Raw genomic sequence first — 15,518 nt, forward strand, 5'->3', positions numbered from 1 at the left:
GAGGGAAGCCCATCGGCAGACTGGGGCGGCCACTCCAGATCAAACTTACACAGAGGGCCAGGAAATCCTATCAAGGGCATGACCTCTTCCCTCTTGCCCCCATCCTCAGGACTCCAGGAGAAGCCTGGCCACTCACCCTCGGCTCTGCCGCCTGGGCTGTCACACTGGAGATCTCTGTGGACAACAAGACAGGCAACAGAGGATCTGAATGGTCTGGTGGCCACAGCCCAACCGCTGCCTGCTGGCCCGGTCTTCTCCGCACACCACCCCCGGCTCCCTCGGTGCTCCCTCCAGTGCACACACCCGGCTGACCTGGGAGAGAGAGGGCCCCCGTGCCTGGGGGCTCTGCCGGTTGCTGGCTGTCAGCTGGGGGTGCTGGGGAGCAGCTTCGGCCTGAGCCCAGGCCTCGGGGCGTGGACAGCGCCTGGAAAGGACCACCGCAGCTCAGGTTTAGTGAGCACCTACTGCGCGCCAGGCGCTGGGCTGGAAGCTGTCCAGGCATCGTTTCATTTAATTCTTCATACAAATCCTGTGAGGTAGGGGCTATTAATAACCCCATTTTGCAGATGAAGAAATGGAGGCTCAGAGATGAAGTCACATCATTCATTCATATACTCATTATTTATGGAGTGCCTACTTTGCACAAAGACCGGGTAGACAAACAGTGATCACATAATCATAACTGATTTAATTATTACTGGGATAAGAGCTGCAAAGAAAAAGCGAAGAGTGCCTCAGGTCAGAGGTTTAACAATCATACCAGGGAGTCAACAACAATAAAAGCTCACACTCTGGGGATACTTTCTCTGTTGCCAGACGATGGGCTAATAAGCACTTTTTGTGGGTGATCTCATCTAAGCCCCCTGCAAACCTGAGATCAGTGTGATTATCATCCCCTCTTTTACAGGTGAGGAAACTGGAAGGTGGTGAGAACCACGAAGGCACTTCCAATCCAACACCCGGATCAGCACGTGGCCCACAGGCATGCTTCAAAAAATATTTACTATTTCTTATGAATGAATGAACGAGGTACACAGAGCAATGAGCCCGGCCTTTTTCCATGTAGTTCTCTCTCGCCCCTCTCCAGACCAAAAGTGGAACCCAGGAAGGGTGCGGAGTGAGGGTGAGAGACAAGAATGTGGAAAGGGCCATTGTCTGACCCCTCTCTCACCTTTATCAGACAGACCCTCTCTGACCCTCCACCGGCCCCAAGCACCTCTGGCCACAGTCTGGCCCCTGCTACCTACTCTCAGAGTTGTCTCCACATCCCCTTCATAGTATTTATCACAACTGCAAACAATTACTTGTATGACTGGCTTTTTGGTGTTGTCTCCCCCCAGAGCGTAGGCCCTTCACGGGCAGGGACTGTATCCGTCTTGTTTACCACGGTATCCCCTGACCTCAGGGCCTGGGCTTTGGATGCTGCGTAAATATTTACTGACTGACTCCCTGAGCTGGTCAGGGCAGAGCTGGGATTTAAATCCAGGCATGTCTGACTCCCAAGGGAGCCTGAAGACTCAGGGCCCTGACCACGGGAAGGGTCTTAAAAGTTGGACCCCGATCACTCCTTAGTGTTTGGCTCTGACCTGATCCCGTGGGTCAACCCGCCACAGACACATGTAGACTCCTACCAGCTGCTGCCCAGTGCTATCATCCCACGGGAACACTGCAGAGCCAACTCAGGGACAGGATGGTGTGGAAAGGAACATTCTTTCACTCCCCTGCGGTGGGCAGCGATTTGCAATCTACAAAGCACTTCCACACATATGACCCATGGAATCTTCCCAGCAACCCAGGAGCCATGGTTTACGATCCCTGTGTTACAGAGGAAACAGGCTCAGAGTGGTGGTTGCAGAACTTGCCTGATGTCACATAGCTGCTTAAGTGGCAGGATTCCTAATTCTGCCCTAAGTCCGAAGTCTCCTTCCCCTCCAAGCTCCTGCAACTTTCCTTCAGCCACTCCTTCTTCTAGAGCTGTGGTCTAATTTAAGGCTGGGAGGAACCTTAAAATCGCCAAGCCATTTGGCTTCCAAACCCTGGGCCTGGGGAGCTGTGTAACATTCCAGATACCCAGGCCCTGGTCCAGGGGAGTCTGACTCACGGGTCTGAAGGGACATCTGGGAATCTGTATTTTTAATCAGCTCCCCCATGGGTACCCTGTTCTAGTGCCACCTTGTGCTCTTCCCATTTTACAGATGAGGAAACTGAGATCCAAAGAGGGAAAGGGACTTTGCCCAAGGCCACAAAAGAGCACGGAGAGAGCCCTTCTGTCGCCTATCCAGCCAGACAGAAAACATCCCCCTGTCCACCGTCCCTTTTCTCTTTGCAATTCCCAGGCCACAGCTGCGCCTCCCTGCCCTGCCTACTCCATCACTCAGGGTCCTACTCTCTCCCATGACTGGTGGTAGACTGTGGACTGGCCCCTCCCAGGCCAGGCTCTCTCAACTGTTGGTCTTGAAGGCAGGATTGTGGGTAGGAACCTCACAAAGGAGGGAAGGGGCTCAGACTGTGGAATCTCCAAGTCCTATTTCCAACAGTATGGTTGACCCATGGCTCCCTGAGAGTCTTTGAGATGTCTCCCTTCCTGAGGGTGGGGCTCACCAAACCTCCCTGCTCTGGAGACCTCCCACTTGGGGCCCAAGGGTGTGATCTTGGCAAAAGAGAAAACCTCCTCTCCAGTGGTTGCTTCTGTTCCACCCACCCGTGAGGACCTTTGGGCATGTCCTCCTGCCAGACCTCCTGACTCTGTCCACTGCTCTCTCTTGCAGCCTCCAGGATCTGAGGGAAGCAGCTGGCTCCCCTCCTCACCACACCCAGGCAGCCATTTTCTTGGACCCCTCCCAAGGGCACCACCTATCCCATGTCTGTGAACAAAGTCAAAAGGGTCCTTCTGTCTGACAGTCTGCTTCTGGGTCAGTGTGTCTGAGCCTGCCCGTGGGGACACCAACAGGCTGGGAGGGGGGCTGGGGGCCCCAACCTGCTGTGCACAGTGCCGGGAAGCGCCAGCCCACATCCTTGAGTCCCCAGCCCCACCCTCCCCCGCTGCTGCGGCTGTGACCACCCCACCCCTTCCCCAGCCCGCCTCCCCCTCCCCCACCCACAGCCTCCCCAGGGGAGCCAGGCTGCCAGCCCCAGCTCTCACTTCCGGCCTCATGACCCTCTCTCCAGCCGGCACACTCCTCCCCCACCCCCCCAACACCATTTCCCTCCCAGCCTGGATTGAAGGCCCAGGGATGTCCTCAGAGGGAAAACACTGTATCAAAGGGGCTATTACTACTGCTGTGGGCCCTTCCCCATCACCTCCCTTGGGGCCTTTATCCCCCAGGATATGCAGCCCCCCTCTCAATCTCCTTTAGCCCCCTCTCACCTACCCAACGGTGCCTAAAGATTCTCTTCCTACCAGACTCCAGCCCAAAATCCTACTAAGAAGAATAGTGATGAAAATAATAATGGCAGCCATCACTTATTTGGCATTTAAATAAAGGCACAGAGAGGTTAAGTAATGCCCTTGAGGATAAACAGCCAGGACATGGAAGGGCTGGGGTCTGAATTTAGGTTTGTTGAGCTCCTCTGATACAAACTTCTGCACTGTCCAGAGAGTGAGCCCCCTCCCCTGCAGCCTATTCCAACAGTCCCAATCCTCATCACCAGTTCTAATTTTTGCCTTCTACTCTACCCCCTCCCACCTCAGTCATCCAAATGCACTACCCTCCCTTGCCACTAGGTGTCCCCTTAGAGCCACTGATGCCCCCAAGGGGAAGCAAGTCCTGCCTGGCCTCCTGGAGTCATCAGGGCCCCCCCACGGTATAGCACACCCCACCCCACCCTACCCCCAGCCACACAGAGCTCCTTTGTGCAGCCCTCGCCCACCCCCTTCCTGCCCAGAGCAGGGCACCTGGCAAGCAGGTCTTCCCTAGACTCCGCCCCCTGCCAGCCCCCTGCCCTGGGTGCCAGGTGTTGCGGGCACCACCGCCAGCTCCGGCTGAACCTGAGGGTCACCCTGCCGGGCGGCCCTCCCTTCCTCCCTCCGAGGTCACCCAGGGACTGTGCTTCCCGCCCTGCTCCACCCCCATCCCCTCCTGCCCTTGGCCCTTCCAGACTCCTGTCCTAGTCTTTCCTTCTGTCTCCTGGAGGACACCCCTCCTCCAGCCCCACCAGGCCCTCCCCACAGCCTCTCACCCCCGCCCACCTCCTTCCCCTGAGAGCTCCTTGTTCCACCCCCCCCCTCCCCGCCCAGGTCTGAAGAACTCCTCCTCCTGGAAAGTTGCTGCTGGAAAGGAAGTGACTTCAGCGATTTGGCCACAAGGCTGGGCACTGCTGAGCCCGGCTCAGCTGAAGGCCTGCCCAGCCCACCTCCAAAGCACAAATGGAACCACATGCACACACCACCCTCAAGTGTACACCCAGAACCCTGAACACAAGCTTCCCCAGGGACATGCGGGAGAGATCCTGTGTGCACGTTCCACACCATCCCACTGTGCCCACATTATCACCCCAGTGTGTCAGATTCTTGTCTAGACACCCCTCCAGCACCCGGCACACAGACACCATCCAGTGTGGTCCACACAACACTGCAGCATCCCCGCAGCTACCCAGTATACACTCTGGGTCCTGCACACTCACCTCTCCAATGTAGTACATACCGAGCCCTCGAACGTCCCTTAGCCCAGTCCACTTATTTCACTCCTGTATACAGAACCCTGTGTACCTAAGGACAGAGCCCTACACACACCTGTTTGCACACAGCCTGAGTGCTGGCACACAAGACGCCCTGTGCATTTACAGTTGGGTACACACAGCCCTGCATCCTCCCATAGCCACACCTCCCACCCTTACCATCCCAGGAGGCCCCACCCCCAGACCTCAGGCCCCAGGAATGCTCTTTTGGAAGTTGGGTGGAGTCCCCAGGCAGGCTGGGCTCTAGGGAGCTTCCTGGAACCCCGGAGGCTTCATGTGTCAGTTCAGGGAGTTGCCTCGGCAGGGCAGCCCCACCTGGCCTCTGTGGCTCTAGAGCCTGGGTGGGCTAAACTGGGCCAGAAGCAGGGAGTCAGGCAGTACTCCCACCCCGCCTCGTCTTATGAGGGTAACCTAGCATACTTGACCGACCCCGGTCCTCCCAGCACCTCACCTTGGCCTCCCAGCTCTCTGCTTCTGCAAACTCCAGTAGGGTTGGGGGGGTGGGGGGAGTTCAGCTGCATACATCAGGCACTCTGGTTTCCATCTCTGCCCTGCGTTCTGGTCATTGTCACAACCCCTTTCTCTTCCCAGTTCTCTCACGTCAACAAAGTGTCGGGAAGAGTCCCCGGACTAGGAGGCAGGACTCGTGGGGACTTGCTGTATGTCCACGGGCCTCAGTTGCCCTTTCTGGATAATGGGGGAGTTTTGAGTAAGTTGGGTTAATTAATATATTTTGATTCTATCCAGGGCCTCTTTTTGGCCTAAGCTGGGGGTTGGGGGGTGGAATTCCTGCTAAAACTGGGAAATAAGTCCCCCCGATCCCCACTTCCTGGTGGTGGCCCAGGCAAAGACCTGGCTTCCCTGTACACTGTTACCTGAGCAGGCTATGCAGACAAGGTCCGACTCAGCAGGAAAGGCCTGTCTTCACCAGTGATTCCAGGGTAGTCCCTGCGGCAGCCTGAGAGTTGCCCCGAAACCGGGGCCCTCTGCACGCACTTAGCTGGGCAGGCTCTGGGGTCCAGGCCAATGGGTAGACAGGTAGGCAAGCTCCCATCTGTGGAAGCAAACACAACACCCCAGGCATGAGCACAGTCACAGGATGAGCCAGCTAGAGGGACCAGGAGGCTGTCCTGGATGGGGTCCACTCTTGCAAAAAGTGAAATCAGGTACAATCTCATTTCACTGGGGAACGGCAAGCCTGTCTCTTGAAACCCCAGGTTCCTTCTGGGAAACAGTATCATTGGATATGCAGGTACCCACATGCATGAACATGAACACACATGCTACGGTGGAAAGGACCTGACCTTCGGGAGTCACAGTACCCTCACCATATGATCACGGACAAGTCAATTACCCTCTCTGGCTCTTGGTTTTCTCATCTACAAAATGGGGAGATCTTATGAATGGGGAGGAATGCTTTGGGGAAACTGTATATTGCTAACAGCTTACTTATAATGCAGGTGTGAGAATTGCTGTTCAAAGCGATGGTGAATGCAGATTTCCACGCGGGGTGTATATGCAGCTGGCGTGTACTCTTCTCCATCAGCAACTTGGTTAGGTCTCTTGTTTTCTTTAATAACCATGGCCCTTCTCACCACCCTCCTGCTTCCTGCCCATTTGTCTGCCTCCCCGAGGTCTGTACTGGAGCCCAGAGGGGGTCTGGGAACCAGGCCTCATGGACTGCTTACAGGTTCTGGTTGCCTGGGAATTTGTATGTGTGGTAGAGATCGTGCCTGTGTAAATGAACGTTTGTGAATGTTCAGCTGTCTGGGTAAATACACCTGTATGTGGGCTCCTGGGTCTTTTTGGCCTCTGTGTGTTTCTAAATGTCTGTGTGTATACATATGTGTTTAAGAGTGTACATGCAGAGGATCCTAGGTTTGCTCAGTTATAGTCTGTGTGGTCAGCCGTGTGTGTGTGTGTGTGTGTGTGTGCGCGCGTGCGTGTGTGCGCACGTGTGAAAGGCTGATGTGTACCTGGGTTCAGTATCTTCAGTTATACGTGTGGCTGTGTTGATCCGGCTCTATTCAGCTTTGTTTGTGTGTCCAGCTGAGCCTGTTTGCAGGCCTATGAGGACATAGAAATGTGTGTCTGTCTTTGTGCGAGCACCCTGACCCCAGCTGTGGTTGGGTTTGAGTGTGCCTGTGTGTGTGCACATGCTCTGCCTGGCTCTCTGCATCGCGCTGTGTCAGGAGCTGAACTGGCTTCTGCCTGTCTCAGAGCTCTCTGGATGTGTGTGTGGGGGGCGGGGGGTGTCTCAGAGCTCTCTGGATGTGTGTGTGTGTGTGTGGGGGGGGTGCGCTTGGCTGATCTTCTGCTGTCCCTGCAGGTTTCCAATCTCGAGGCCTGTGACTGCGGGCACTGGTGTCACTGTGGATCAGTGTTACCTCCCTCCTACCTCTGCCTTTTTCTGGGCTTTCAGGGTCATGGTGTGACAGTGTGTCTGGTCACGGTGTCCCCGTGGGTCTGTTTTACTGTGGGTCAGTATGCGCTGGTGCGTGTGTCCACTCATGTGTGTTGTGTAACCTCGTCATTGGGTGCCTGTGTGTGTGTCAGTGGGTCCTTGTGCCATATCACTGTATGTGTGTGCCAAAATAGCTATGTGTCGGTGTCAACATGTGTGTGAAGGTCTGTATGCCATGGTGTGCCTGTCAGCACAATAGTGTCTCAGTGTTTGTGCAGTACCTTTGTGTAACTCCTCGGTGCGTGTCTGTGTGCATGTGCATTGCATGTGAGACCCTTTGTGAAACAGTGTGTGTCTGTGTCACTGTGTTTGTGTGCCTGCTTCCCTCCTCCCTCCTATCTCCTGCCTTCTCTCTCTCTCTCTCTCTCTCTCTCTCTCTCTCTCTCTCTCTCTGTAGGAGCCAGACAACTCCCCAAGCCTGGATTAGGGACAATTTATCCACAGGCAGAGAAGGAGAATTCCAACCTGCCAGAGCCTCCCTCCTCTGGTCCATCCCCCCTTTCCCCGTGGTTGGGTGGGCACAGAAATGCAGCCCGGCAGCTCCCAAGCCCTCTGGGAGCCCCCACCTCTGCAGCTCTCCAGAGGCCCAGGAGGGCGGAAAAGATGGAAATCTGGGTGGCCCCAGAGCCCTCCAGTGGGGGTGGACTGGCTGTCCCCCATCCAGGCCCCCACAGCTCAGCTCATCTTGGCCCTGTTCTTCTACATATGGTGGTGGTGGTTGGGGGGGGGGGGTGGTAAGAAGTCTGCATGGGGTCTGCCTGGCCCTGCAGGCTAGAGGGACCCAAGGAGCAAAGCTGCTCCCAGCCCCTCCACAACCTGATACTCCCCAACTGATAAATGCCAGCTCCCCCCACACCCCCTGAAATGGGAATAACTGGGGATCTTGCAACTGTGCCCGCACAGGCTGGGGAGATGCTGGGAGGGGGGCAGTGTGGTGGGGGGAATGCAGGAGGGGGGGCAGGGGGGCTGAGCTGGGACTAAGGCTCCCTTCACGGTGCTCCAGGCGCAAGGCAGAATCACATGTTTCCCATTAGCTGCTCTGGCCTCCTTGTTCAGGGGGTGTTGGCTGGGGGAGATTTGTTCTGGTTGCAGACACCAGCCGAGACCACACAAGAGAGAGAGAGAGAGAAAGAGAGAGAGAGGAAGAGAGAGAGAGAGGGAGAAGGAGTGGGAGAGAGAAAGAGAGGGAGACTGAACCCCAGAGGGAAAGGAAGACAGAGAGGGACAGAGAATGATACACAGACACACAGAGGGAGAGAAACTGAGACAGAGAGACATGAGAGACAGACAGGCAGTGACAGACAGAAACTGCGTGACAGGCACACAAGAACACAAAAGCCAGAGAGGCAGAGACTGGTGATGGGGAGGGGCTCAGAGGGTGGGGGACAGCCACAGTGGACGGGAAGGTGGAGACGCAGGTCAGAGGCCCGGGAGTGGGTGTCCCCAGGCACAGAGTGTGAGTGAGACCAGGAGGGACAGAGAAGGGAGATCAGCACTGGTCAAGGGACTGGGAGGGTGACAGGGGGGCGAGATGCAGGGCACACCCGGAGAGGGACTGGGTGAGGGCACGGAGATGGCCCCGGTGGCGTGTGGGCAGGGGGAGTGGACGCTGAGAGCTGGCTGGGTGGGGGCGGCCAGCACGCCCGGAGCCTCCCGCCTCCTGACCCTCGAGCCTCGGCGAGATAACAGGCCGAATAGTGCTGACTTGCGGTTCAGAAATCCAATATCCTCCGCGGCGCACTAATCGACTACCTGAGCTCCCGGCCCGCGCTGAGCTGCCCCGATTAATCCTGCGGCTCCACAGCCTTAATTAGTTTAACAGTTTCAGGGGCAGAAGAGGCAGGGACTGGGGTCCCCCCATGCATGCAGGGACACAGACCCCCATGCCAACCCTGCCTGGTGCCCCACCTCCCCAGTCACCTCTGTCCCAGCCCCAGAGGCCGCTTGCCACATCGTCTGAAAAACACTGGGTCCTTCCTTCTGGGAAATAGTCCCAAGGGTTGGCACATGGGTCAGAAGGCAGGTCATGTGGGACTCAGACACGGCTCTGAATGCTTCCCCTGGCCAGCCCTTTGGGGTCCTGTGGTCTACACGGGAAGGCCCCGCCAACTGTGGGCCCCATACCACTGGGCAACATGTTGTCTCTTTAGGGTGAGAGACAAGCTCCCAAGTTACTGACAACCTCCCAACAGCATGAGATAATCACACATGTCACTCCCCACAACAGCATGAGATGGGCACATGGTGACATCTCACACATACCCAACAGTCAGAGACAGGCGTATGGGTTGGTAACTACCCGCCTAACAGGATGAGCGAAGTACATAACCTGTCACTTCACCCAAAGTGTGAGATGGGCACATCTGATACCCCCAGACAACAGGAGATAGGGACACAGGTTGTCACCCTCACAATGGTGTAACTAACATGCAGCCAGGCAGTCCTACACCCACAATGGGATGTGAAATGCAGAGAACCTCTCTCTCTCTCTGTCTCTCTCTCTCTCTCTCTCTCACACACACACACACACACACACACACACACACACACACACACGCCTTACCTCCCAGGTGTGAGGAAGGTATAGAGGACCCCTGCCCACAACCCCACCCTTTCCCCATGAGTCCTCCCTTCAGACTGCTGGAGGGGCACACAACATATCACCCCCTTACTGCTTCAGAACAGGTGACAACCCACCCCCACTGCTCCCCCATCACTGTCGCCAGCCTGGGTGGTGCTGTCCTCTGCCTGCAGAGGCGTCACAGCTCACAGGGCATGAATGTCACCCCAGCACTGCCAGAGCCGGGCACAGCCGCATGTTGCCCCAGTGATAAACACCACTGGCCCCAGGAGGAGGTGGAGGCGCACAGGGCTCTGGGCGTGACCTTGGTCCCTGGACACCAGGAGGGGAGGCGCTGTGGCCTCCCTCCTGGGTAGCCTGTCTGCCTGGCGCTGCGGTAGATGAGTGCTGGGAAGGAAGCTGCCTGGCCACACGGACGACCTGGAAATGCCACCTCCCCAAGCTGCCACCCCTGCCCCATTTCTAATTGAATGTAGTGATCCTGGAAGGGGGCAGCATGAGTGGTGGAGGGACAGCTATTGCTGAGGCCTGAGGAGCTAGCTGTTCCTGTTAAGACTTCTCAGAGATGGGTGGTGGGGAGGTGGATTAGAGGCTGCTATTACCATGTCCTTAGGGCCCGGGACTGAGGAGGGAGTGTGATGACAGCTTCAGACCTGCACGGAGCCCCTAGTCCTTATGAAGGCCCCCTCTCTAAATTCAGGCCACAGAGCCTGACAAGGAGGCCAAAGTCCAGGGGCATGACTCACCCGGGGAACAGGCCCAGCCCGCTGGCCAGAGAGTGAGGGAGGCCAGGAGCCAAGGGGCCTGGGTTCAAGTCTGAGCTCCTCCCAGGCCAAGCTGAGTGACCTTGGAGCAGCAGCTCAGTCTCTATGGCTTTTGGGGAGGGGGAAGGGGCAGCAGCGAGGGAAGGGCCAGAAAGAAGCTGAGGCTGGAGACCAGCAAGCAGAGCACTGGGGGCCATGGGAAGGAGGACACAGCAGTCCGGTCCCTGACTCCACTGCTTCCTCACAAGGAACCTCAGCTTTCTTACCTCAGTTTCTTCAGCTGTAAAGCGGGGATGGTAATGTCAGCCTCACAAGACAATGTGATATGAAGCGGGCAGGTGCTCAAAAAATGGGAGCTTCTTACTGAGGGGGGAAAATAGACTAAGAGAGAGGGTAAGAGACTTGTCCAAGCCATGGAGCAAGTTCGTAGCAGCTGAACTCAGTCTCCAGCTCTAGTTTCCCACCTGGAGCTGTTTCTGTTAAGACTGCTTGGAGGTCAATAATGAGTTGGGTGGGAGGAAGGAGAGGCTGTTGGGGTGCTGTTGGCCACAGAGCTGCCCTAGCGTCAAGACCAAGGAAACTGACAGGAGTCTGCTATACATCCCGACCTTTACCCTAAACCCCACTTGGCTCATCTTCAAACACTGGACCAGAGGGCCAGATCTAAGGGAGGAGGCAGCCCACAAACCAGCCTATGACCAGCGCCTGGATCTGGTGCTTAGAAGGACTGGGGTGTCTGGGATGTCAGTATGCAGAGTCTGCTTGTTGTCCAGGAGCCCAGAGAGGGACAGGCCTAGCCTGAGGTCACACAGCATGACAGCAGCAGAGCCCAGAGCCCTGGCCAGGGACAGTCTCAGAGCAGAGTCCCTCTAGCCCCTGGGGATGGCTGGAGCTGGGGGAGCCCTGGGGGACTGAGCAAAACGTGGCGACAGATGGCCTGCCGAGGCAGCGGCGATCTGGGCGGCTGGCAGGCATGCTCGCTCCCGCGCAGGGAAGCGGCTAATTTTAGCTGAGGCCTCGATGCCAGCTTTGTTCCCCCCCACCCACCCACCGAGGGGGCCCAGCATGCCTTGCGTGCAACCCGCCTCCCCCAGGCACCCCTACTCCCCCGCCTGGCCCCTTGTGAGTAGTGCCCAGACCTCAGGGTCCTAGAACTGTCTGCCTGACCAGGTCCCATCACACCCAGAGGCAAGGGCTAGGCCCTGGAGGCCTGGCACCCCCAACCCAGGGCCTGTTTCCCATGATTCCAAGCTCATTCCTTGAAGAGGGACAGTGAGTGGGAAAGAGGGCTAGAGGCCACTGCCCAGACTGGGAGAGAGGGCTTGACAGCAGGGGCTGGTAGTCCTGGGGGTGGGGTGGTGGGGTGGGGCACGGTCCTCTACTCATACTTAAGATGACCAGACCCTTATTCTACCCCTACCCTGAGACAGATTCCTCTGTGCTGGAGTCCCCGTGGTGTCGATAAGCAAGGGGGCAGAAGTTACTCTAACCCTTCCCTGTTCTGCATAACTAACTTTGTTCCAGGAACCCAAAGTACTTTAAAGAAGTCAGAAATAGAGCTAGGGTAGTACCCTTGTGCCACTGGGGGAAACTGAGGCACAGTCGGAGACAGCCATCATTATAGCAGGGGAGGAAACCAATCCCAGGAATTGGTGAGGCCCAGACATGCTCTTTGAGTTCTTATAGCCAGGGGGATTCTTGGGCCAGCTCAGCCCCTGGAACTACTCTCTGCCCTGGCCTGGACTGGTAGAAGGTAGACTAGATGGATGGAGTCTGTGCTCTTAAAGCCTGGAAAGGCTGGCACTCTTGGCATCTGGCACCCCATCTCCTATAGGCTCTCTGACCTTAGAACCTCCCTTCCCCACCTCAGATTCAACTATAGATGCCCAACAAGGTACCAGCGCATCTGGCCCCTATTTGAAAGGGGACTCCTTTGGGGTGACTCTTGGGGGGGGGCCCATCCCTGTTCCAACCCAGGGGCCATGAGGGAAATGACCAAATGGAAAATAGAGGAAGACAACTTGAAAGAAATCTATGTAATTAGAGGAGAGAGTCAGAAGAAGAGAAGAGGGAGGGCAAAACGAAGTAAGGAATCAGATTCAGGAAGAGAGAGAAAGAGGAAGAGCACGGGGGCAAAAGACACAGGGCAGAATGATGCTTAAAGAGAAGGAGATGGGGCAGGGAGGGGATGAGAGAGACAGAGGACAGGATGCTGGAGGAAGGAACACAGCAAAAGAGAACTCAGAAGAGAGGGACAGAGGAGGAAGAAAAAGACAAAGACACAGAGAGACAGGCAGGATGAGGCAGAGACAAAGACAGAGAGAGAGAGAGAGAGAGAGAGAGAGAGAGAGAGAGAGAGAGAAAGGGAGCGCAAGATCCACACAGAGGGGAAGAGATGGAGAAGGAGCCTGCCACAGACAGGGCAAGGCACAGAGAACTAAGGACACCACAGGGAGCTGGAGACAGACAGGGATTGACACACCCAGAGACCAAGAGAGACAGTCGGAGAGGGTGAGACACAGAGAATGGGGCAGGAAGAAGGGGGGAGACCCTAAGTGATAGAGTGTATGTGTGTGAGGGGGGACAGCACAGAGTGAGGAGGGAGGGGGCATGAGGAGGGGGGAGATGTCGTCGCCAGAGCTGGGGGGGACAGAGGACAGAAATGGAATGTGGGTCTGGGCATGAGGCTCACAGATGCATCGGCTCCGGTTTCAGCTGGGGCAGTTGGCTGATGGGGGGGCGGTGGGGGGGAAGGAAGGAGCAGAGCTGGTGGGGGGGGGGCCTGTTGCCATGGCTGCAGGCACTGCAGGGGCACAGTCGGCTGGCACTTGGAGTTCTGGGCATGGTAGGGGGCTGACTGAGGGGAAAAGAAGGGGGGGGGGGCGATGAAGAAGCCTCGCCCCTGCCCTCGGGGCTCTACCAGGAAGAAAGTTTCCAGACAGAGGATGGGAGAGGTTGGCGCTGAGGAGGGCTCTGGGCCCTGCTCCACCCCACGGAGGCTGCCAGTGGGGCACGGCTCTACAGGTCGCCTGTGGGCATCCCAGGTTCCCACCCGGGCCTCAGGCTAGCCCCTGGGGACCCTCTGGCTCCATCCCCTCCAGTCTAGCTGAAGATCCCGCATGCTGCTGCTGCTGTTTTTGCTTGCAGGGGAGCAGCAAGATTGTGAATTCAGGATCTGTAATCCTAACGCAGAGCCCAGGCCTACCGGGCTCCAGTTGCCAAGGCGACGGAGGGTCAGAGGGCAGCGCGGGGCGCCCGCTCCTCCAAGTCAGAATCCCAATTGTTAAAGCCCAAGAATAAACAGCTGAAGCGGCCGTGGGGGGGCTGGGAGGGGGGCTGAGGTCTGCATCGGCTCAGTGTGGTGTTGTCAAGCGAGATGTCACTAATTGTCTGAAGGAACGGGCTGAGGCAGCTCTTAACTGCTTCTGTGCCACCGGAGACACCTTGGCTGCCTGGCCCCATCCCCCGGGCCTCCCAGCATTCCACTGGGCCAGCTTGGTGCTGGGATTGCTGGCCCAGCATAATCTCTGCCTCTCTTGCACTGAACCCCCACATACTTTGGCTCCCAACACTCCTCCCAACTTGGAACCTCCCACCTGCAAGCTAAATCTTTATGTCCCCAGAACCAGTACCCCCCCCAACTACTGGGCCCACAATACAGCCCTGAACTGCCCATTTGGCCTGCAAAACCCCTCCCTGCTCCCCCAGCATCTCCACCTCAGCCTCCCAGAAGTCAGGGATCCTGGTACAAGGTGTATAGATTGCAGAGATCAGACTGGGCTCTTCTGATCTTTGGAGGGTAGACAAAGGCCCTCCTATAGCAAAAAGGAAGGTCTATGGCATCTTTCTGTGCAACTCCTGACTCAGTCACACACCAGAACCAAAAACCCGAGTGGGGCCAGGAAACCCCATTTCTAGCTTTGGTTGTTCTACCTACTTTCTGCGTGACTTTTGACAGGGTCCTCTCCCTCTGCAGCCTGCTTCATCTATCATCCATCCTGAACATCTAGTAGTGCCTATGCTGAGCCAGGCTGTGTCTGGAGCCCCTGCCCAGAGGAACTCCCAATCCAGTGGGTGGGAAAGGCTCATAATACAAAGTAGAAAACAATCTGAGATCCATCAGGTAAGATACTCCATGAAAAACACAGAGCAGTTTGGTACACAGTAAACTGATCAGTGGACTACAGCTAGTTAGTGGTATACTGGTATCCCGTTATTACAGAGAGTCGCTAAAAGGGGGGAGGTAATCAGAAAAAAGACGGGGGAGGGCGAGGCCGGTTCTGGAAGGCTTCCTGCAGAAGGTGGTAGCTGGTAAGGTTTGGATAGGTGAGCAAGGTAGAGTGCTCCCTGTGAGAGGTCTTGTGAGCTCCTTCAAAGGGAGCTGAGCTCCAAGGTCTCAGGGTCGCATGTTCAGCCCCTCCCAGAGCAGGAAGGAGGAGGCCCTCTGTGGTCTCCCAGCCCCACACACCAGGCCCTGCCTCCTTCTCCACCCACCGAGCCTCCGGATAGCAAGAGATTGGTGCCTGGAGTGGGGGCGGAGGGCGTGGGCAGGGCTCCTGGAGATTGGTAGCACCTGGAGTGATGTCACGAGAGGCGGGGTCAGGGTTTCGGGCACTCCCCCAGCCCGAAAGCCCCAGACCCCTGCCCAAGGCCAGAAGTGCGGTCCCCGGGAGGGGGCGCTCAGACCACCTGGCCACCCCTCATCAGGTGGCGGGCGGGGCTGGGGCGCTGTCCGTGGGCGGGGAGCTGGGCGCGGAAACAGGGGATCCCCCAGAGAGGGCCCAGCCCAGCCTGGGGCTGGATGCGTACAAAAGGCGACTTGTTCTTTCTTGGGATGCCTGCGCCTTCTCAAACATACCTACGGCCACACTCCAGGGACAGCTACACCCACACATTGCTGCACAAAGCCTGCCAGGGTGGGGAGTAGGGGGGCTGTCGCCAACCCAAGAGGTCACCTTTAAGAACCTTGCCCCAACCGCCTTTTGCCACAGGCTCAACACCATTCGTTTCACACCATCCCACCCCAAGTGAC

General features: G+C 56.9%; 1 protein-coding gene across 13 annotated transcripts in view; it reads right to left on the minus strand.

Annotated features, from left to right (window-relative positions):
- AHDC1 (AT-hook DNA binding motif containing 1) overlaps positions 1 to 15,518 on the minus strand; it is a 64,163-nt gene that overhangs the window by 15,276 nt on the left and 33,369 nt on the right. For 6 of the 13 annotated variants that reach the window (XM_027059940.2, XM_053209750.1, XM_027059939.2 and 3 more), the window contains 3 exons: positions 5,553 to 5,731; positions 313 to 424; positions 137 to 174 (listed from right to left, as the gene is read on the minus strand). The gene's annotated coding sequence lies outside the window, so the exon portion shown is untranslated. Of the gene's footprint in view, positions 1 to 136; positions 175 to 312; positions 544 to 5,128; positions 5,365 to 5,552; positions 5,732 to 6,126; positions 8,977 to 15,518 lie in introns of those variants that run through there. The other 7 variants (XM_053209776.1, XM_053209774.1, XM_027059945.2 and 4 more) reach the window with 5 other exon arrangements.

The sequence above is a fragment of the Acinonyx jubatus genome, chromosome C1, assembly GCF_027475565.1.
Source record: "Acinonyx jubatus isolate Ajub_Pintada_27869175 chromosome C1, VMU_Ajub_asm_v1.0, whole genome shotgun sequence".
In the NCBI taxonomy this organism is placed as follows: Eukaryota; Metazoa; Chordata; class Mammalia; order Carnivora; family Felidae; genus Acinonyx; species Acinonyx jubatus.